General features: G+C 33.7%; 1 long non-coding RNA gene across 9 annotated transcripts in view; it reads right to left on the reverse strand.

Annotated features, from left to right (window-relative positions):
* Positions 1-25,109, reverse strand: part of LOC137489241 (uncharacterized) — a 315,493-nt gene that overhangs the window by 254,489 nt on the left and 35,895 nt on the right. For all 9 annotated transcript variants that reach the window (XR_012399381.1, XR_012399384.1, XR_011008635.2 and 6 more), the window contains exon 2: positions 18,261-18,359. This is a non-coding gene — a long non-coding RNA (uncharacterized lncRNA). The remainder of the gene's footprint in view (positions 1-18,260; positions 18,360-25,109) is intronic.

Consider the following 25,109-nt stretch of genomic DNA (forward strand, 5'->3'; position numbering starts at 1 on the left):
GATGGAAAATATATAACCCAGACACGTTCAGGCATCGCAAAGGTCAGGACAGGGTGAAGCCGAGGAGACGGCGTGATAGGGATCCTGTCATAAAACGCAGTTATTGAGAGAATAAGTGATGAATTTCTGTACCCCATTAGATAAAACATTTCTGATTAGGACGCCGTCGTCAGCCATCAGGTGAGAAATTTATATAGGGGTCAAATTTGAAGCGCAATCAATATGCTGTTTGAATTATTTAATGACAATTAAATGAAGGACGGAGGGCTTCAAGGTGAGAACAAGCACTCATTTATGAAAGATATGTTGTGGATTTGAAAAAAGAAGAAGTATAAATGCATTTTTAAGCTATGAAATGGAGCATAAACAAAAACAGAACAATTTGAAAACATTTTGAACAATCCTGTACATCAATTATGAAAATGAAAATAAACATCCTTGTGTTGACGTTACAGTATTAAATTCTTAAGACCGCTCTGGTGAAGAAACACAAAGAGATTGGAGCACTTGATCCATATGAAGGGTTTATGACAAAGCTCTATTATCCACATAAACCCTTTCTTTTGTCCATTTTAGAATGTCCTCGTTACTAAAATCTGGAAAAATAAACATAGCATTTATGCTGATGGCTTGAAATTACAATAACTAAGAGCTTAAAAACCTACAGACGCTCAATAAAAGCTCCTTACAAGCTCTGTGTTATGCTATGTTTCTACTGTGTTTGTCTATTCAAAACTGCTCATCTTGTTTCACTTCCCTCATTCTCATTCGCTTCTTTCTATAGGTCTTTCTCTTGAATTATACGCAAATTACACCTAAACGCAATAAAAAGGTCATCTGAAATGGCTGTTTTTAAGATTGAATCGTGAATTTCAAGGACCTCTGAACGCAAGCTGCCATTATGCTCCAATTCTCAGCTTATTTCCCAGATATACATCTCTACATCTCCTGACCTGTATTCAAAATTCATAATTTCACAAGTGACATAAGCATGGCTTGGACATCTGAGAAGTGAAGGCTTATTCCTGACCCGGTCTCTATGGCAACCCAGTGCTGACTAGTATCTGTCAGCTTCTGACAATGAGGAGAAATGTTGTGCGTCCGGCTGTCTTTGTTTAGCAGTGATTGCATGTAAACTAACAGGTGAGAACTAAATATGATTTTATGATTAAAATTAACACATTTTAAGCTCATTTCAAACCCATATATGCATTTACTGTAATGAACATTATAAATTAATTTAAATTTTAAGGTATATTGTTATAAAGCATTGTAGTGCAATTCAAATTGGTTCCAAAAATAGTATAATATATGAGAAAATAGATAACATTTGATTATATATTTCAGGAGGGGGGGGGAAATCAATGGATTTGGCTTGCTTTTTATACAGGCTATCATACGGCAATTCATAATTATTTACCAACCTGGAGTCCTAGAATTAGCATTTTGATTTATACTGACCCTGTTCAGGTTCAGGTCAATATCACTTCCATTTCTAAATCAATCCAGGAGATGCACTGAAAATGAATTGACTGCTGAATTCCCATTTGGTTCCCATATACATGTTCAAAAAAATGATCAGAGTTCACCTCTTGAATGCAATTTACCTGTTTTCTAAATCTCTTGCCGACTCCTTTGTGAAATAAATAAAGCTAAGTTTGTTTTAGTATCACAACTGTATTAGTCATTTGAAGTGATTCTATTTTTACCTATTTTTGTTACGTTTTAATTATAGTCAACCATTTTTGCTATAATTTTTTTAACGCGTATATATGTAGATTTGATTCATTTTAGCAGTTTTATTTTAGTTATACTAAATAAAATTGTGAAACATTACCTTGGCTGCTATCTAAAATCAAGTTTATTAATTTTATTATTAACTATTTTAGGCATTTGAAGTGATTCTTTTTTTTTTTAGTCAAGCTTTGACTGATTTTGTTATAATTTTTAGCATTTTTAAATGTGTGTAAATATGTAGATTTTATTCATTTTTTGTCATATTATTTTATTTAAGCTAAATTAAAATCCAATTTATTAATTTTAGTATCAAAACTATTTTAGTAGTTTGAACTGATTTTATTTTTTATTTTATTTTAATTTAAGTCAATCTTTTACTGATTTTGATATAATTTTTATTATTTTTCACATCTGTATATACACTCAATATATATATATATATTTTGCTTGTTCAAACTAATTTAAAATGAGCTAAAACAACACAATTCTTGAGATTTCATTGTGACTTTATGTTCAATTTACATACATTTGCTAAAAGTGTTAAGTTACTTAATTTGTGTTAGGACATTGTGAACGAATTGTGTGGAGCCCTGCATTTTTTACAGTGTATGCAGATTTGATTCATTTTTAGTAGTTTTATTTTGGTTAAACTAGATTAAAATGTGAATTAATTCCTTGGCTGCTAGCTGAAATCACGATATTTCACTTTATTGTTAACTATTTAAGTAGTTTGAAGTGATTCTATTTTTTTATTTTAATTGAATTTTAGTCAAGCTTTGACTGATTTTGTTATAATTTTTTAAACATGTATATGTGTAGACTTGATTCATTTTAGTAGCTTTATTTCAGTTAAACTAAATTACAATGATAAACATTTCTTTGGCTGCTAGCTGAAATCAATTATTCAACCAATCAATTATTATTATTTTAGTATCACAACTACTTTAGTAAAGTGATTTTATATTTTATTTCATTTTAATTTCAGTCCCAATTTAATGGATTTTGATATTTTTAGCATTTTGAAATGTGTGTGTGTGTGTGTGTGTGTGTGTGTGTGTGTGTGTGTGTGTGTGTGTGTGTGTGTGTGTGTGTGTGTGTGTGTGTGTGTGTGTTTGCGCGTGTATGTGTATATATATATATATATATATATATATATATATATATATATATATATATATATATATATATATATATATATATATATATATATGTATATATATGTATATATATATATATATATATGTATATATATATGTATATATATATGTATATGTGTATATATATATATATATATAAATATATATATATATATATATATATATATATATATATATATATATATATATATATATATATATATATATTGAATTAATGTTTAGCCGTCTTAGTATAAAAACTATTTTAGTAGTTTGAACTGGTTATTTTTTATTTTATTTTTAGTCAAGCTTTGACTGATTTTACTATAATTTTTTATCATTTTTTTAAAATGTTTGTGTAGATTTGATTTATTTTAGTAGTTTTAATTTTTTGGTTTTCACTTTTAAAGTAGTTTAAAAATTGACACTGTGACACTGTTCTTTTATTGATTTTTGTAGTTTAAAACAGTTTTATAGTTTTATTCACGCTCATTTTAGATTTAATTTATATTTAGATCCTACTGTTTAAATGAAAAGAAAATGAGAATTATTTCCTTGACATTCACATAGCTGAATGAAAAAATATACATTTCATTTCTTTAAATATAGTTTAAATTCACTAAATATCGTTTTGTGGCATTAATAAACAATAATAATATAGATAAATTATATAAAGCATATTAATATACAAACATAATAGAGTATGAGATCCTCATAGTGTCATTAACTTTTGTAAAATTAGAACTTCAAAACAAAGCTATAAATTATAAATAAAGATTTCTCTAAATTCGTTAACATCATCAACGGCTAAGAAAAGAAGAAATGGGGCACAAGGAACAAAAGAAAAATCCCTTTCATGCTTCTTTGTAATTCACACAAATTGTAAAAGCTGACCACCAGTACTTGTAAAAGCAATCTGGCAACCCTCTTTCATTTCTCAATCCTCTAGCAGTATTAGCCATACTGGTAAAGGTCACATGATAAATGACTGACAAACAAATCACACCATATTAGCTTGTAGCTTTGTTATCAGCCGTCGGCAGAGATAACAGAAAAATGAAGCCTCTCTCGAATAATTCGCCTGTGTTTTTTTGCCTGCTCTGCAGTCTAAATCAGAGGGAAAGGAGGGAGGGCAAAAACAAGAATCTGGCGGTGGCTGTTTGTCTCCACGCCTGACAGTGGGAGAGCAATAATACGCATTAATGATGGTGCGTGTGCGAGTCTATGCAGCCAGGAGCAGTCAGTCACATTGGCTCCCAGGAGGTGCCAGTGAGCTGGGGTACATTTACACACACACACACACACACACACACACACACACACTGTGCCCTCCACTAACACTGGCACTCTCTGTAAATATGAGCAAAGAAGAAAAAAAATATTTTGCTCAAAATATTAACAAACAAAAAAGAAAGAACTAAAGAGGCTTGAGTTTGTTTTTAGATGAGAGTTATTTATAATCATATATATCTTTTGATTTTATAGTTATGTCTTGTTGGAATTGTCTAGGAAATAGTTCTAGAAAATGATCTGTAAAAAAAGTGGAAACTAGTTGAATCTTTGCCTCCTGGGTTGTTCATTTCTCAACCAGTTTTTTGTGTGTTTGGTTTACATTGTCCAGTTTTGTATATGAATGGTCAAATTTTTGTGACTACTGGTCATCTGATCGAAAACCCATCAATCAGATAAAAGCTAGTAACAAGAAATGATTGAGGTCCAACAGTATATGCAAATGATTAGATTTAATGATTACCACAGATTAGAGCTGCACGATACTGAAAAAATCTAACATTGCGATATTTTCTTACTCTTCAATAAATATTGCGATATGACCAATAGAGATGTGAATATCTGCATAAACTCTAATAAACAAACTAAAAACATAGATGAATACAATAAGAAATAAATTGCAATTGAAATAAACAGTGTTTAATCGTTTTCCGAGTCAAACGGCATTTAGGTACAGTAATTAAAAAATAAAAATAATAGTAATTTAATATAATTCATAAATAAATATAATCATAGTAATAATAAATAATTCAATAAAATTAATTGCTATAAATGTTATTAATGGTAGAATATCTTATTCCTGAATGCTTTTAAAATCCTCATGCAGTAACAGGTCTCAAAATCACAGGCAAATGATCAATTATAATACAGACTCAACATTGCATACCTTGCGACGTGACTATTGCGAATGATCACATTGTGATATCACCGCTAAAACAATATATTGTGCTGCCCTACAACAGATATTATTTCAGCATAAATGTTGGGATTTAATTTATAGAGCCCCCACTAATATTGGAACATGAGCAAAGGTGGCTGTGAAAAAAAAAGTGTCTTTATTGTTTAACCTTTTGATATTTTGCTTAAAATATCAAGAAAAAACTGAAAACACTTGAGTTTGTTTTTGTTTGAGAGTAAATGCTTTTTTCCTTAAAACAGGTTGTTGTGATGTACAGTAAGTGATGGCAGATTGTAGTTTTGGGACCCCAAGACTCAACTAAATTCAACAATTTGGGGGGGTTTTTTGGCCATTGCACTGGGAAAAGATAGACACTCTTCCTTTCTCAAGGCTGATTTGTAAAAGCATATTCTGATTGAAATGTTCAAATTATTGTCCAGATGATTGAAATGGACATTTTTAGTGTTTTTTAACTTTTTCTTAAAGCCACTTTCCATTTTGTGTAGCTCTATAACCTTCTGAAATCATCTGAAATCACAGCTCTGTTCTTTGGTTTTACCCACTGTGGTGTGTGTGTGTGTGTGTGTGTGTGTGTGTGTGTGTGTGTGTGTGTGTGTGTGTGTGTGTGTGTGTGTGTGTGTGTGTGTGTGTCACTTTTATATAAACTGGAAATCTCTCCAACATTAGGAATTGTTCTATTTTTTAGACATTTTAAAATTTTTGAATATTTTCATTCTTTTTTTTTATATGTAATCTTTTTGAAAGTGCTTTGAGAAAGTTTTAAAAGGCGCTATATTAAATGCACTGTTATTGTTATCATTATAATTATACTCCTATGAAACTGTCCTTTTTCTAGTCAACCAAGTGTACTAAAAATTAGAAATTAGAAATTAGAAAAATTAGAGAACTTACTTCAAAAACGTTTTGGCGTGTGAGTTCACAGGGGTGCCAATAATTGTGACACACTGCTATATATTTAAGAAAACTGATGAAACCGTGGTTGCAATTATTCTCAATAAAAGCATTAAGGGGCAGCATGGTGGCTCAGTGGTTAACACTGTCACACCATTGCAAGAAGGTCGCTGGTTGGAATCCCGGCTCGGTCAGTTAGCATTTCTGTGTGAAGTTTGCACATGTTTCTCCCTGTATTCCCGTGTGTTTCCTCCGGGTGCTTTGGTTTCCTCCATAGGCAGTATAGGAGAATTTAATAAACTAAATTGGAAATAGTGTACGAGTGTGTTTGTAAATTAGTGTGTATGGTTGTTTGCCAGTACTGGGTTGCAGCTAGAGGAGAATATGCTGCGTAAAACATATGCTGGAATAGTTGGTGGTTCATTCTGCTGTGGCTTCCTCTGAAATAGCTGAAGGAAAATGAAGAGTAATAATACGGTTTTGCTAATATTTTAAATACAAAGGGAGAAGGTTAAACAATAAAAACATTTTCACAGCCTCTTTTGCTTGTATATACCAAGAAAGGCAATATTAGTGGAGGCCTCTGAATATATAGTTCCTGGAGACCCCCAAGGTGAGGGTGACCACTGTCCCGCTCCCCTGTCTGTCCATTCAGTCAGTCAAATCAACATTTTCCAAAAGACTCTGTCGGTTTAAGAATTGCAAAGGCGCGTGGAGAGAAGCGGGAAGAAATTTGGAAATAGCAGTTCAGAAACAATCAAGGCGAATTTCAAACGGATTAGCCTGGGAGGTTCTGGGCACGAGTTTGATGCTATCTCAACTTTCCAACTGAAAAGTCATCACACATCCAGGAAAAATCAATCACGTCTCCTCCAGGATGAGAAAAGTAATATGAAAAACAAGTGCAATGGCTGCCGTCTGCGCAACACAAAACTGTTCTGCTCCGAAATGAATTGCCATAGATATTTCCTTCCCCTGCTTCCTGCTTTTTATTTGTGTTCCCCGTCAGGCTGTTCTCATTTCTTGGTTGTACTTTTTGTAGTTGTGAATGCAGAGGGGGGGAAAAAAAGTTTAGCGGAGAAAATTTGCTTGCTTTAGGAAGCAGCGTAATATTGCGAAAGCTAATCTAATGGTTACTTACAGACAACAAAAGGACAAATGAAGACGACAAACAATTTCTACTGAATGGAATTGCATGCTTTGTCTCTTTTTATGTAGTATTAATTTACTTTTGAAAGAAACTCAAGCTCTACTCTATATTCACATGCAATAACTGATTAAATGGGACAGTAAAACATTTGATTTGTAAAGAAATTAAAATAAAATACTACAGTTTCTATTAAAAAACGATAACAAAACAATATATGACCTTTTCCAAAAACACTGCAGAAAAACAGTTTCATCATATTTCTAAGGAAACATTTTTCATTACTGATATAGTGCAAAATCTGAAAGATTCTATAATTAATTTGTATGCTTGAAATTGAGTAAAAGACAGGTGGCAGCAAAGACAAAACATGTTGCAAAAGACTTTCAAGACAATTCATATAAATACACTTTCTATTTCTATCACAGAAACAATGGAAAAAAATTATTTCCACCCAAATTAAGCAGAAAAAACTGTTGATTTCTGAAACAGTGTGTCATAAAGTGTCACAATATTGCAGTTTCTACTGTATTTGCAATCAAATTAAAGCAGACTTGGTGAGAATAAGCCTCTTTAAACTTTTGAACAGCAATAGCATACACACAATTCAGATTTTCCTTCCCATCGCATCATTGCAGGTGATTTCAAGCAATGTTTCTTGCCCTGAAATTACCTGGTAGCAACTTCTCCATGCTTCTTCCTATCCGTCTTAAACCTGACAGCATCTTTAAACATGGATTTGAGTGTTAGCGGGCCGGTTTGGGCGCTTTGGGTTATCCACTCCAACTCATGGACATGACCTGAGTGGGAGAGGAAGAGATTATGGCAGAATGAGCGAGGGAGAGGGCGCTCGGGGCCCGGGCTCCCTCACATGAAGCTTTCATTACATGAAGGCCGATCCACAGAGAAACCTGATTTACCATGGGACTGTGTTCCTGCACCAGAAAGCCAGTGCTCCTGTCAACCTCCATACTGCTAGCTCTTACTGTAGATAGATGGAGAGAAGGAAAAAAGTAGTGATGCACCAATCTTGGTCTGTCATGGACGATTTTAAGGGCAGATTTTGTTTATAAGCAAAATCTATTTCGATAACCTTTTTTTTACATAAAAAATTTATTCGATTATTATTTCAAAATATTTGACAAAAAATAATAATTTGACAAACTGTAAAATTTGCATGAAAATGCATGCGCATTAAAAACTGTAGACAGGCTGAATAAAAATGCAAATTCACTCACTGTCTGTAAGTGGCATTTATAAAACTGAAGGAATTACAGCATTTCCATCGTTAGTGCTTTAAACAAAGCAGCTATATTCAAATATGGCTGCGTCCAATACTGCCATACTATTAGGTATGCTAAAAACAGTATGGGAGCCGAGTAGTTTGTCCGAATTCATAGAATTTGAAAAATAGTATAAAAAGATTTTCCTGGATGACCTACTACTTCCAGCGAGATTTTGAAGTGTGTACATGCGATGCAAGCTTTGTTATCCCATGATGTACCGCAAGAGAATTCATAAATGGGAGTGAAGCGACACAACTGACGTGGGTAGGTCACGCGATCATGACAAAATGGCTGATGTAGTATGTCCAAATTCCCTTCATACTACTCACATTCATACTGTATAGAACATACTGTAAATTCAGTACCTACTGAGTAGTAGGCAATTTCGTACGCAGACAATAACTATACAAAGACAGTTTTCCAGCATTACTATGAATGGGTAAAAGTGCAATGCTCAGTCATTCATTTTCTTTTCGGCTTAGTTCCTGTATTATTCAGGGGTCGCCACAGCTGAATGAAACGGCAGCTTATCCAGCATATGTTTTACACAGCGCATGCCCCTCCATCTGCAACCTAACATTGGGAAACACCCATACACTCCTGCATTCACACACACACTATGGCCAATTTAGCTTATTCAATTCACCTATGTCTTTGGACTGTGGGGAAACTGGAGCACCCAGAGGAAACCCATGCAAACACAGGGAGAACATGCAAACTCCACACAGAAATGTCAACTGACCAAGCGACCAAACTGACTCTAACCAGCGACCTTCTTGCTGTGAGGTAATTGTGCTACCCACTGCATCACCGTGACACCCAAGTGCAATGCTCATTATGGCAAATCAAAAATAGCCAATTTTCTTCATAGCCACACGGTTCTGTGAGTAAGGAGTCTGCTGTACAGATTCATTTGTTTATTACAAAAACCTCTGTTTTTGTAACTGTTGTGTGCCTGTGTTAATATTGACAGGAGAAAAGACATCCCGGTGCATCCTATCACATATTGTGCCCTTCCAGAGTCATCCACCGGTCTTTGCTCAGGTTTTGTCTCTGTTCTTTCAGTGTTTGTAACCACGTCCTCTTGTTACCATTGAAATAGCCATAAAGGAGATTGTTGTCATTCCAGTCCTTGCACATGTGCAGTAAACTGGAAACAATTTGTTTTAAATGTAATTAGGGCTCAAGTTCAATTCAGTTCTCAATTCATGTTTATTTTTATAGCGCTTTTTACAATATAGATTGTGTCAAAGCAGCGGAAGAGTAAAGTCCAGATTTACTTCTGGTAAAGTCCAGATTTCAGAGTTGAAGTTTGGTTTAGTTTAGTTCAGTGTGGTTTAAATTTCGCTGCTGAAAGTTCAAACACTGTAGAGTAAATCCACCCAAGCGCACCTCCAAAAGTCCTAATCCAAGCAAGCCAGTGGCAAGGGCAAAAAAAACTTTACTAATTGACAAAGTGAAGAAAAAAAAAACTTGTGAGGAACTAGGCTCTGTTGGGCACGACCATTATTCTTCTGACTAAACCTCCTGTGTGGAGCTGCAATCTAGGCGTTGGAGGCTGATGAAGCTGGACGTCCATCGTGGACAAGCTGCAGGTCTGAGTAGAGCACCGGCGGGAGGTCAGACTAGCCCATGTGATCAATGCGGGTACTCATTTGTCATAGTGGTCTTTCAGGAATCAGTCTCATGCACTCCATGACGACCACAGCATCAGCTCGAAATACGGCCTGGTCCAGGATTATGGATACCTTGGGATCCAAGGTAACAACAATAACGGGAATTGCAAAAGCATCAAGCAGTTTTCTGAGATTTCAGGATTCCCCTATTCATTTAGATACAGTAGGACCTTGACTTTGGATGAAATATGGTCACAAAGTGAAAGGACGTTCATTGAAAGGGGCTTTGCTACAGTGCGCAGGTGTTTAATATGTATTATACAAAGATAAAATCTAAAAAGAAAATACCATCTAAACTTTTCTGAAGTAAATGGGTTTCCTTTACAGATGTTTTAAATAAAACGCCCCACCAGTATTCAAAACTTTCCTTCAATATTAGGAACATTGAGCTTCTGCTGGTGAGCTTTTCAAATTATCCAGAATCCATATAAAATAAAACCAACAGATCCATAAGTTTAATGAATAATGCCCATGTATAGTACATTAAGAATGGACGTTTGCTCTAGCTTTAGATAGGGGTCATCACAGATAAAATTAGCATAATTTCTGCTTTTTTTTCTGTCTTTTAAAAATAAAACTCCATATGATTGTCTAAACATATCAATTAAAGCAAAGAACATCAGATTCTGATTTCTAGTCAGTCAATTAGTGCATCTAAAGAAAGGAGAAATGAACAGCTCTTGTCAGAGTGGAATACAGTCTTTAGCCCATGTAGAGATTTGAAATAATTGCGGTTGTCATTAATGCCAGGAATCAGGCAGTGGCCGGCACTGGTGGAGCCTCTAACGAATCATGTGAAGCCATGCATACTTGACATTTATTACATAAAACAATAAGCAGCAAAACCCTCTTGCTGCATAATTACACCAGTTAGATGAGATGTAATGAAAGAGACCTGCAGGAAAAAAAGAATTAGTTGCCATCTGCTTTCCTGGAAGGCCTGCCACCACCCCAGAGAGACATGGCAGATAATGTGAGACTTTAGGAGCTCTGCTTTAACTGGGCGATGACACTAATTCTGGCCAATGTTTATCTCCCCTCGCTGAGCAGGACTCATAAAGATTTCATGTTACTCAAATGAGCCCTACAGTTCTGGCTCTGATCGTGCCATAGATAGATGTGCTATAGACACAGCAGGCACAGCAGATTAATCTTACCACACAGACACACACACACACTCTATAGAAATGTATTAAGACAATGTGTCTTCGTTTTAAGACTTTCAGAAAGCTTAGTTTAATACCTCCATGATATTTATAACTTAGTATTAAGCAAACGCTTTAGTATCAACAATACCTATAAACCATCATAGGTGAATTTCAATAAAAGCAAAACATTGCAATACACTAATAATAACAATAACTAATGATTATTAATATTATTCATTACTTTTTTGAAACATAAAAAATAATACTAAATTCTAAAGTTTGGAGAGTGATTGTAATCACAGCTTATCAAAGTTTGTCATCCCAAAACATACAGTAATTAAAAAAAGTCATTAAGATGTCACAGTGTTACTGTAGCTAAAGGAGGCTTTCAAAGAAGTTCATACAGATAATCCAGAAGTCATCGTCAGGGAACAGGCATATGGTCAAAACCGAAGCAAGATAAGATAAACTAGGAACAAGGCTAGGAGTAGATAACAAACAAAAGAATCCAAGAACAAGGCTAGACAAGAAAATAAAAATGCTACGTAAAATTACAAGTTTGTTTTAACTAACACAACAAACAAACAAACAACACTGTGAGCAAATGTGATGTATAAACAGTCTGTGTAATGAGTCCTTGAGCAGCTTCAGCTGTGAGTGTTTGAACTCAGACAAGATTAGGAGCTGGTGTGTGTGTGCAGTGCATGCTGTGAATTGTAGTCCATTTGGTGTCTGAGTTGTAGTTCTCCAGCAATCTGCAGTAGCTAGATTGCGGGTGACTGTAATAGTAACCAACCCACAACAATAAAAAAAATATATATATATGTGAAATCCGTATCTTCATATGTATATATATATATATATATATATATATATATTTTTTTTTTTTTTTCTTTTTTTTTCCCCCCAGAGATGGGTTGCGGATGGGCATCCGCTGCGTAAAAACTAGCTGGATAAGTTGGCGGTTCACTCCGCTGTGGCGACCCCAGATTAATAAAGTGACTAAGCCGACAAAAAAATGAATGAATAAATGAATAAATATATATTTTTTAACATTTTTCATAACAAATGATAATACTTTTCAAATTCACAATGGTTACACGGATCATCCAATCCAACTAATTGCTTTTTGTGTCTACATAAACAACAAAAAACACCAGCTCGGATGTGGTTCTTGAACATTTTGCTTGTATAACATGCATGTTCCACTTAAAGAAAAGCTCTTGATACTGAGTTTTCTCCAGCCAAGAGCAGCAAAGGAATATATAAGGCATTATTTTGGTGCGCTCCTGGCTACAGAGAATTAGAAAATATCAGACTGTCATTGTGATTTGATACTAGGATGAAAAATGTCAAAAGTGGAGATGACAAATCAGCCCAGTGAGGAGAAGTGGCTCTCAGACAGGGGATGTCATTTGTCATGATTGCCATTTGACTGCACTCCCCACTCCCCCCTCCTACACTAGCTTTTCTGCCTACAGATGAATGATACATTGATAGCCATTAATTCTAAATTATCCAAATTTGCCTAACTGCATCTAGCATGTGCGTGGAAATCAAATTTATCAATGCTTTCCTTTTGCTTTCTCCATGTTTTTTTTTTTCCCTTCACTCTCTCTCCGCTTTTCTCCTCTTTGCCTTCTGCAAAGCCCGAACCTTTCGGTGGACAGACGGGGAATTAGATTTGCACTCTGCACAATACACACAGCCAGACCATCAAACCGTAAGCTTGGTGACATTTCCGAATGTTCATCTCCCCTCATTTCAATCGTCCATTTGGAATGAATAAAACGGCCAGGCGACTTGAAAGAATGGCAGCCCCCTGAGCTTCGCTGCATCTATAGCTCATATCTCCACCTCCTCCCCATCTCCCTCCCCCCCCCATGCCTCCACCCCAAGCCCAACCTTTAGGAAGCCGAGGGGCTTTGTTGGAGGGGGACACAGCTGAGCCTGCCTCGCATCCAGAGCCCCCTGCATAATACTGGAGGTAATTAAGCCACAGCTTCAAGGTTGCATGGACACAAGACAATTCAGCCTAATGAAGTATCGATCGGCTGCAGCAGAAGTAAAACAAGTTGACATTCATTTAGAGGTACTAGTGAGAATATACCACAATGCCACGAATGACGTAAGGCTTCAATGGCACACGGGTTCAATCATATGAAAACAATGCGGTGCAGACTACAATTCCTTGCTTCAGCTACTTTGTCATAAATCAGAACCATGCACGTTTTGGTGCAATCGCGGGGAATTGGGTTACAAAAAACAAAAAAAAACATGTAATTGATTACAACGGAAAATTTAATTTCAACAAAAATTACTAACAAAGAAACAATGGATTTTGATTTGGTTGCTCTGTAACATGGTAAATTTACATGGCAACATTGCACTGAGAACAGACATTTTCCTTTTTTTAGAAGCTTCGAGTACATTCAGTTATAGGGCTGTCACGATTATAAAATTTGGCTAATTATTATTCATTTAAGAATCAATTGCCTGCTTTGGCACTTTGAAGATTAATTGTCTGCTTTGGTGTATTCACAACTGTTTGTTTTGGGGCTCCTATTAAGATATCTAATATATGGCCAAATATGAACAACTGTAAATCAAAATATAGTTCATATATTTGAACATGCATTCATTTTCTTTTCAGCTTAGTCCCTTTATTAATCTGGGGCCGCCACAGTGGAATGAACCACCAACTTATCCAGCATATGCTTTACACAGCGGATGCCCTTCCAGCTGCAACCCATTACTGGGAAACATTTATGCACACTCATTCACACACATACACTATGGACAATTTAGCTCTCCCAATTCACATATACCACATGTCTGGGGAGAACATGCAATCTCCACGCAGAAATGCCAACTGACCTAGCTGAGGCACAAACCAGCGACCTTCTTGCTGCGAGGCAATCGTGCTACCAACTTTTCGCCACCGTGCTGTCCATATATGGTTTTTCAAATCCATGTTGATTTTTAGATATATATATATTATAAAAAAAAAATAAATAAAAAAAAAAAAAAAATATATATATATATATATATATATATATATATATATATATATATATATATATATATATATATATATATATATATATATATATATCAATCACAGAAAAACAAAATATCACAATGCCACATTTTTCCAATATTGTGCAGACCTATCCCTAATGTTGTTTTGGTTATCAAGTACTCACACATGCTTACAAAGCTCAACATCAATGTTCTTACAAAATCACATTTATGATTTAGTGACAACAACAGTAACTTTTTCCATCCTAAAAAATCCAAAAAATTTTCTGGTCTCCAAAATGTTGTTGTCATGTAAATGAATGACTAAAGCACATAATCATATTTTCAGTTTTTATCAGAAAATATCTGTTGTGTAAATGTACCTCAAGATCAATATCAATCTTGTTAATGGAAGAACAGACATTCACATCATACCAGAATTCACAATTACTCCAATATGAAATCTCCTGTGAAACGCTCATGATTTGCTCTGTCAGGAGATGTCCAGGAGAACATGATATTATTGCCCCAATGAGGCCTGATCGCGGATTGTGTCCACCAAAAAGGTCTTGTCTGTCCTGAGAAAATCTCTTACAGAAGAACCCCCCAAGTGACAAGCATATTTCATCAACAAATCTGACTCATTAAAGTAATGTGATTGACAGATGTTATGATTCACAACATTTGCCCTAGTTTCATGATTGAAAGCTGTAGACCAAGCAGCCGACTGCGCTCGGCTAAACTAATGAGTCGATCTCTGAAGACCTTGGACTGGATCATCTAAGAGCAGCTTCAGAACGCAAGATAAGTCTGAGGATTTTGACTAGAATTGGAATGAGTTCAGGTCTATTAACTCAGAGCTCACGACATGATCTTCTTCAGTTCTAAGTAGATTCGAACAGACATTTCTCTTTTCAGTTTCTCATTTATTAAAATGGTATATTAACAATTTAAAAAGAACAATAAATGGTTGCTTTATTGTTATCAATAAATTTAACATAAAAATTATGTACTTTAATATGCTATTTTTTATTTAATTCTAGAATATTTGTGACCGCATGCAAACTAGGCATAGGACTATAACCATTTTCAAGGTATACTGTGGTTTGGTAAAGTCAAGGTTTTAAAACTGCCAAAATTTTTACATTTTTACATATTGTTTTAAGTTTTAGGACAACCTTATATCCAGCAGAAAAGATCTAAAAAGATGTATCTGTGTTTTTGAAACTAATGAAGACAGCAGAAGTCAACGATTGATTTAATTATTTAGTCTGACATGTTTACTGTCCCAAACTATTTTAAATGTTTTTCAAAAAATATAAACTGTTCAATTTTTTTTCTTTTTTTTTTATCCAAGCATTTAAATATAATATATTTTAGAGAAGTGATCACAATACCGTAAAACCATAATATTTTTATCCAATGTTATCATACCATCAGAATCTTATATCGGCCCATGCCTAATGCCAACAAAGACACATTGTGTAGCAAAAACGATAAAGAAAACATATTTCTCATGTAGAATTACCTTGTTTTATATCATGAAAACATTCTGATATTAAGATACATTTCCTTGAGAAACTAAATTACATATTTTAGGTCTTATTTTATAAATAAAAAATGTGCAAAATTAGGTTTATGCTTAAGATGGGAAAAAAATATCAATAAATAAATAATTTCCATTATGCTTTCCAGGATAAATATTTAAACATTAATGAAGCAAATTAAATGCAGTGTTAAAACAATTCTTACTTTAATATTATTAAATCATTCATCTATGCAATTTAGCTAAACACCTAATTTTCAATTAAAATAACCATCTTTTTAGATCTGTGATTCAACTTAATCACATAAACCAAATCAGTTGAAATTACTTATTTGTGGTGGTAAGGCCTGACTGAGCAGAAAAGGTTTTTCCATTTATATTGCTTTTTGTTCTGTGAACAGCCTGCTTTACCAAATGGTTGAGCTTATGTTGACCGTTTTAGATAAAGACTGTTAATGTCATTTAAAAAATGTTTTAAACAATGATTGACACTACAAAGCATTGTTGGTTTACAAAAAAAAAAAAACATTAATCAAACAAACATAATCCTGTTGCACTACTACACATGATTTTGGTTTTATTGGAAAAAAAAACAACAACAACAACAACAACAAGAAAAAGTGTTAAATGAGAATCAGAAATATTTTCTGCCATACTTCAAAAAAGTAAAGATGAATTAGTATTCAAAACTGTTTTATTTTGATTATGTTATTAAATAAAATGGTCTTACACTTCATATTTTCAGATTTTTCTTATATATGTATTAATTCCGGTATTCTTTTATTAAACTGACATATCAACCATTTGGTAGAGATTGATATTTTAGAAAATATGTGATGTGGAATGCATTGAGTGTGTTAACTAGCGACATTAGGAGTTAAGAAATGCAATCCAAAAATGTTTTTCTTGGTAAGGCAGTTAAAGGAACATTAAGAAGCAAATGATTAATTACACAAGAACTATGGAGAAATACAAGGTCTGATGGTCATCTAAACTACATCATCTGGCAAAAAAACATTGATAAGAAACATAATTCACCACAACTAATCAATTCATTTTTATCCGAAATAAACACAGCTCTGCACTTTGCGTGTAATTCAAACCAAGCACTCAAAACACCCACATTTGCAGCTTATCAGCACAATCAAATGCAAACATCCGGGCGAGCGCCGATTTTTTTTTTTCCTTAAGTAATTGTCAGTCTTTTAATGGAGTCCACAAATGTCAGTTGCCAATATGTTTTAGCATTAAATGCAGTAGGAAGGATCCAGAAAGGTGGGCAATTCTGCACAACACAACGCACTGTTAAACAGCCTCAATTATGCCAAATAGCCAGGTTTAGATGCATATTTGCATTGTGTAATATCTACAATCAATGCAGACATGAAAGTCAATTTGACTCGGTCTCATAGGGTGAAACTCGCAGTAAGGGAAAACCAGCAGCGCTTTACATAAAAACTACAGCGACTTCCATTTGTCAGTGGCACGGTTCAAATATTTTGACATACTTTATGATAATAGCTGCACAAACCGGCTAACAAATCACCAATCATGTGCAAACATGAAAAAAAGCAGCACCGGTTGGATGTTTTACTTTAATGTTGTGCTTTAAATTGGTTCTACTCCCAAAAAGATCACAGTGATGCATTACAGTATCGCTGTCAGAAAATGACAGTCAAGTGCCACGGTGTGTTAACATTAGCGCAAGGCCTTTAAGACATTTACACACACAAAAAATGTCCACCCACAGAAGCAAAATCCTGTATATAAAGTCCATACAGCATTTGGAGTGAAGGTGAGAGATGCTCCAAGTGCAGGTCAGGTGACATGATAAACAGAGAACTGAACATGTACTCAAATCTCTTTTACTCTCTCTAGGCACTCGTTGCTCTTGGCATAGACTGCAAAGATTATATAACATAACATAACTACACACCACATTAAGGATTCAGGTAGAAACCCCTAAAGGCGAAAACTCACTCAAAAACAGATTTTTATACACGTTTATGTGGATATTCAAAATCTTTGCAGCCTTACAAAACACCGTCTGAATACAACCAAGCATCGTTTCAAATGAAACATCAGTCACTCTCTTGCGCAGCCTAATGAATATGTAAATTCAAAACATCTAAATGTCTTTGATTTTACTTTGAGCTCCCAAAAAACTTTTATTTTGACACTTCTTGATAGCTTATAGCGATCATAAATCACATAAATTATAAATCAGAGATTGTTTTGACACACATGGAGAAAGAGAGAAAAAAAAAGAAACCGCTGTCCAGTTTATGAAAGAAGTCAACATAAATAAAAAATGTTCTCATGGGCAATCATAAATATGGAGAAGTGAGGTGTGAAAATGAATATCTAGTCGCCGCAAAAAAGAAAGGGGGAAAAAAAAATAGGGCGCTGTGCAGGGCAGCTCTCTGCTTGTCTTACTGTGAGTTGTTTGGTATCTTTTCTTACCTGTCACACACGCAGATGAGTCAGGCCAGGTCCTTAGAGGATTGTGCCGGTGCTGAAGACACGCAGGCCATCCACAGAAAGCACGCTGTGTACACTTCACTGAAATACATATACATCAGATGATACTGGAGTCAAAAACATCCACAAGTTTAACTTTCGTCACAGCACAGCAAATGCACAAAATGACTGCCATATAAATCTGCATGCTGGGATACATCCCTCGGTTCTAGAAAATCTGTTTGTCAAATCAGGGTTAGGAATGCAACGATTAACCGATTTTGCAATGCAGTAGGGCTGGGAGAATTGGCTTAAAATGGAATTCTCGACTAATTTAACAATTTAACTGGATTATGATGAATGAACATTTATTTAATTTTATTTTTATTTTTGCCCTCATAGTTCACTTTCAAGTTTTGTACAAAAAATACGCTCACATGTAATGTACTAATAATATGCAACCACAAAAAGGTTGCGATGGACCATACCCGTGCACTCATTGTAGAATTATAAAGTAGCCTTAACAGAGCAGGGTCTAATGCGGTGGGGTGAGTAATTGAAAAAATTGACCTGGAAAATTTTTGATCGACTATAGGTTCTGAATGTCGAATTTGGAACGATTAATTGCCCATTCCAATGCAGTGGCACAGTTGGTAGTGCTGTCACCTCACAGCAAGCAGGTTGCTGATTCGAGTCTCGGCTGGGTCAGTTAGCTTTTCTGTATGGAGTTAGCATGTTCTCCCTGTGTTCGAGTGGGTTTCCTCCAGGTGCTCCGGTTTCCCCCACAGTCCAAAGACATGAGGTACAGGTGAATTGATTAGGCGATATTAGTGTATGAGTGTGAATGAGTGTGTATGGATGTTTTCCAGAAATGGGTTGCAGCTGGAAGGGCTTCCGCTGCGCAAAATCCTATGCTGGATAAGTTGGCGGTTCATTCCGCTGTGGTGACCCCCCATTAATAAAGGGACTAAGCTGAAAAGAAAATGAATGAATTATCGGCCCTTCCTAATATAAAATACTTTAAAGTTCCAAGCTTGTACCCCAAGTCTAAAACCCATGCACACTGGATTAACTATGGCTGAGGCTATTAACTAAGGGCCGGTCCTTTGCATGTGCAACTTTTAATTTCCAATGGAGGCGCTCAGCATAATGAGAGCAAGCACCGGTGAGACATTATCAGCGCTACGCACTCACGGTTTCAGGCACACCTAGTTTAAAGAATGCCTTTCAGACAGTTCAGCTGCCTTGGACTACATTTGTTCTTCTTAAAAGGGAAATACTTAGCTAATATGTAGCTTAGATTTACATTAGACAAATATGTTTATTTATTCTCATTTTTTTATTTATTTAATTATTCATTGTTCTGTCATTTATTTTCAGTGTAAAAGTATTAGTTATGTTTAAATGCCAAAAACCTTTTTTCACTTATTTTTAAGTCCAACGAGAAATGGACTATTGTTTGTTTGTTTTTTAATAATTATTTTGTGCGGTATTATTACGAAGTAACAATAAAAATCGCTTTAAAATATGAAGAGTTTTCAAATTTCACATTTTTTTAAACTAGTAGGGTTTTGAAATGAATGAATGCATAATAATCGTGATAACCATAAAGCCGTGATTATTCCTCAGAAATAATCAAACAACTAAAATCTATAATCGTTGCATCCCTAATCTGGGTTATTACAGTTAAACCTTTCAAAAACTAAAATCTGTCAAAACATAAACCTTTTTAATAATGGGAAATTGCATAATTGTTAGCAAAAATATATCAACTGTATAGCAATAAAAATATGTTTATGAACCAAATTAAAGGCTAATTTATAACTAAAACTGAAACCATTTTCTCAGCTAAATATATAAATATAAAACCTTTTATTTTTATTTTAAAAAGCATCCACAATTTCACAAATGTTTCCATTTTCTGTGCACCGAAATAAACTAAAACCACTTTTGATGTTACAAAATTATGAGTCAAACAACAACAATTATGTAACAAAATAACTATAAAATAATAAATAAAATAAATAAATAACAATAGATTAGATGAAAAATCTGTAATACATAGACAAAATGTAGAATTATACAGTGCTCAGTATATACAAGTACACCCCTAACAAATCGGTCTTTTAAATTCGTATTTTAAAAGTAAGCTATACAATAATATATTTGTGCATATATATATATATATATATGTATATATATATATATAAATACACACACATTAGATTAGACAATACTGAAGCCAAATCTGGAGCTCATCTAACAAAATAACTTACAATAATAGTTCGAAAACTAGTACAGCCAAATTTGTTATAAAAAAATATTAAATACAAATTTGAAAAAGAGAAAAAAATAATTTAAAAAAAGCAAAAAAAATTTAACATTTAGTTGTAATTTTGTCGGTTGTCTTTTTTTTTTTTTTTTTTGCAATATTTTGCTTGAATTTAATTGTATTATCTTTCAATTTCTATTTATGTTTGGAGACTAAAACATTATTTTAATAAATATATCTGCTTAATAACTGTATTTTGTTTAAATGCACTAAAATACATGGTCTATATGCAATGACAAAATGGATACAATTATTATTTTCAAAATGGGGTGTACTCAATTATGCTAAGCACCAGATATTAAAAATAATAACTAATAATCAAAATGTCAAAACACAACAAAATTAATTATTAAGACCTTAGCTACATTTACAATAATAAGGTCAAATTTTAAAAAGAACTAATTCAAACTTTTTAAAAATATTAATAGTATCTTAATAAAATAAAAAACATGCATAACATACAAAATGTTGTATTCTCCATAGTCCATAATACATAAACTTCAATTGTACTACTAATGTAATTAATAATAATGAACAAATATGATTTATTAAAACTCATTTCCCAGCCTCAGTCAAGCAGACACGTTACGCAAAGAGTTAAAAGTTTCCTTTCAGCAGTACTTTGCTAAACTGCAATGTCAATTTATGTCATAGGAAAAAAAGTAGGCCAGGAACTATCAATCTAATCCTCATCACTACCCAATCTGCTGTATATGAATAGTGCATGATTAATTCTTCAGTATTAATCATGTACTTTGTTCATATAAAACAAAGCTTAAGCTCTATTTGCTAAGATATTTGACCTTGTGAAAGAGTTAAGACATTACAGCTTGGATTTAAAATGCATCTAAAGATTAAAACTGGTGCTTGACTATTAGAGAGGATTATAGATGAAGGAAAATTATTTTTTCATTTTGATGCAAAACTGATTTTGAAGTACAAAAAAATAAGGAGCAGGTGGTACATTATATATTCTGACAGCAAATAAGGTTACGTGAAAGATGTGTGATATCTATATCGGCCCCATTTTGCGCAGTCCCTTCAATCAGAGAGGTAAAATTAAAGTAATACCTTGCACAAGCAACAAGATTTGTTGTGAATATATGCTTCAGTGCTTCAGGCTATGTGCTACTTCAGAAATTCAGCACGGCTTTGATCTTTACTCATTGAAATGAAAAAATCCTTTATGACTATCAAGTAAGTCTCACTCCTTTTTTTTTTTTTTTTTTTTTTTACAGTGAATCTTGTTTACCGGTTCAGGTGTGTGTATGTGTGTGTGTGTGTGTTTACAGGTGAATGAGAATTACTCTGGAGACACATAGAAGTTTCAGCTCGGCCAAAAATGCATATTTTCGTCATTCAAGTGCTTTGAAATGCAGCCAAGGTCAGCGTCAAAGACATCCATTTTAGCATTCACGCTACCTGAAGCATGTCGGTCTTTTTTTCTCTTTTAAAATCAAGGGTGTGCTGGCTACCAGACCACTTGCAACTCTTAATCTCACATATTCGATCAATAAATCAAAGGCTGGGCATTGGCTTTGAAAAAATAAACAAAAAAAGAACATCAAAATATAACAAAAACACCCTTTCCAAAGCTATCTTTTCATTAACTGCCTTGTGTGATCAAGGAATACCTGAAGAAAAGTGATAGTTCAGCAAAACAAATGAAAACATTGTCATCATTTATTCATCTTCCACTTGTTCCAAACCTGTTGGAGTTTCTAAAGAATGAAATTGCAAGCCATTGACGTCTATAGTATCAAAAAAAAAGTTTCTTCAAAAATATAACTGAACGCACAAAAAAACATACTTTCTTCGTGGTAACTAAAGATGTCTCAAAATAAATTTCAAACCAATATAATATACCACAATCTATTTTTTTTAAATAGCTTCAGCTGCATCTTTTCATAAAATCTTTGCCAGATAAAGGTACACTGAGAACTTGCAGCCATAGAGCAAATTGTAACGTGTGGTTTTTCCAAGGGACTAATATCCAAATTATACAAAGTTCTAACTCATGTACTTTTTCCTTTGAGAGTTTGAAGAGTGTGTGAGGAAAAGATTTAGGTCACGAATATGAGATACAGATTGGTCTAAAATATGTGACAATTTGTTTTCTAAATGTATTCATTGAGTGTTCATGAACTCAATTATAAATTCATTAACAGTGAAAGTTTATCTTGCACCTTTATGTCTGAAAAATATTTACAGAAACTCCTCTGATAATTGTTTTAACTGTAAAAAGTGCCAAGGAACATTCCTTCACTGTTTCAGCTATTGTGACAAAATCATCTCTTTTTGGAAGAAAATATCTCATTTTACATGAACTCTTTTAGGCATGGGCCTGTATAAGATTCTCACAGTAAAATAACATTGGATAAAAATATCACGGTTTCGCTGTATTGTGATTAGTACTACTCTAAAATATATTCTTTTTAAATGTCTGGGTAAAAAAAATTATAAAAAAAATTTCCCTTTTGAACACAAAATATTTCATTTTGAGAAACATTTAAAATAGTTTGGAGCCGTAAACAAATGTCAGGCTAAATTAATTATTGACTTCTGCTGTCTTCATTTGTTTTAAAAACAAAGATTTATTTTTACAATTAAAAACAGCATCTTTGGGTATCTTTTCTCCTAGAGAGACTGTTGTCCTAAAAACTTATTATAAAATTGGAAATAAAATAAATATACACATACCTTAAGAACAGTTTTGCAGAAAATTTTGACAGTTTTAAAGCCTTGACTTTTCCAAACCGCTGTATACCTTGAAAACGGTTATCGTCCCATGCCTAGACTCTTTAAGATTTAAGTTTTTCTCTGAAATTTTATTTGTTATACTGTATGTTGAAGTAAAGAGTGACATGACATACAACTAGCCTCAGATGACTTTTGTCAGCTATGGACACGTTTTTGCCATTACATTAATAATTTCACCTGATTTTCGAATCTATGTATATTTAGCTCCTCGCCTGAATGTATTATCCTGCTTACTTGTTTGTACATTTCCAATTTTTTTCCTTCTATATAGCTGAGACTATATTTGTATGTGCGGATGTATTTAAATAACCGATGATTAATAAAAAATAATAATAAGGATGTCATAAAACCCCTGGATATCTTTCTTTTCATTGTTTTTCAATGTTTTGAATTTACAAAACATGCTTGAGAATATAATCAGATACTTCTACAAATGCCTGAATATAAAGCAATACATTACAGTTATCTATATTTCTTAAGTCATATAGGTCTACTTATCTGTGTTTTGAGAGGACAAAAATCCACAATATTTTTATTCCAATTACATTAAAATGATCTGATCCCTTTAAATCTCTCTTTCACACAACATGGAAGAGGTTACCAGTTCAACAGGTTGCACTTCCGGTCTCTGACAATAAAGACAAAGTGGCAAAATGCAGGATTTCAATCTTATGATGACAGTATAAGCAGCTGTAAACATATCTACTGTAATGCAAAGAACCAGGATGTGTTTTTTATTTATTTTGCATGCGTGTGTTTGTGTGTGTGTGTGTGTGTGTGTGTGTGTGGTACTGAGATCTATTTACTTGATTAAATCTGAGCTCCTAATCCTTCATGAGAGACGATGATGGTCATGTTTTTGGCATTTGTTGAATTGGTTGTTGTTTATTTTATTCACTCCAGCAAAATATTACTCTGGCTGGCCAAGTATTTCACAATGGCCCTTGGATAAGAATAAGAGGAATGCGAATATGACAAAATTACGGAATGTTTTTAATATGTAGTAATTATAACTAAACTATAAAACATCAAAACATTTGCACAAACAACTGATTATTTTCAGATAATAATGTTAATAAAATAACTACATAAACCTTGTTTTTTTTTTTTTTACCTTTTTTTTATTTGAATATTAAAACAAAAATTAGGTACAATTATTCTGAAATTAATTATTATGGTTTGTAACTGTTTTTGATGTGTACAACTCTAATTCTACTGAAAAACTACAGATAACTTAAGAAAATGACATGACATATTATTTCATTAAACGTGATCTGTCATTTTCATATACCATACTTTTAAGATGATTTCTGAAACAAATACCAAATATATCAAAATTACATGAAACATAAATATAAATAAATAATAGCAAAAAAACATAACATAATTAGTTTCTGATTGGAAAAGCTTTTAAAGCCGTTAATTCTCAAAGGTTAAAGTCTTCAGATGTTCTGGGTACATTTTAATGTCTATGCTTTTAAAAGGGGATGGGCAGATGAGAGTTGTAATCCTCTCTCTTCTGGCCTCAGAGGTCTGTTTTGACTCTGTGCATCAACAACAAATGTTGACCTTGCTGTTCAAAACTCAAGGCCTTAAAGGTATATGCAAACAGCAACATGGACACCTCAAAAGAGGACCGGCTTTTGATGTTGAGGGGCCCCGTTTTCAAAGCAAACTGGTGATACCCATAGGCTCGAATTCCATCAAACATTTTTTTTTTCATATACGTAGCTCGTAGGTGTTTATAATTACAAACAAAC

This window comes from Danio rerio, chromosome 24 (assembly GCF_049306965.1).
Source record: "Danio rerio strain Tuebingen ecotype United States chromosome 24, GRCz12tu, whole genome shotgun sequence".
In the NCBI taxonomy this organism is placed as follows: Eukaryota; Metazoa; Chordata; class Actinopteri; order Cypriniformes; family Danionidae; genus Danio; species Danio rerio.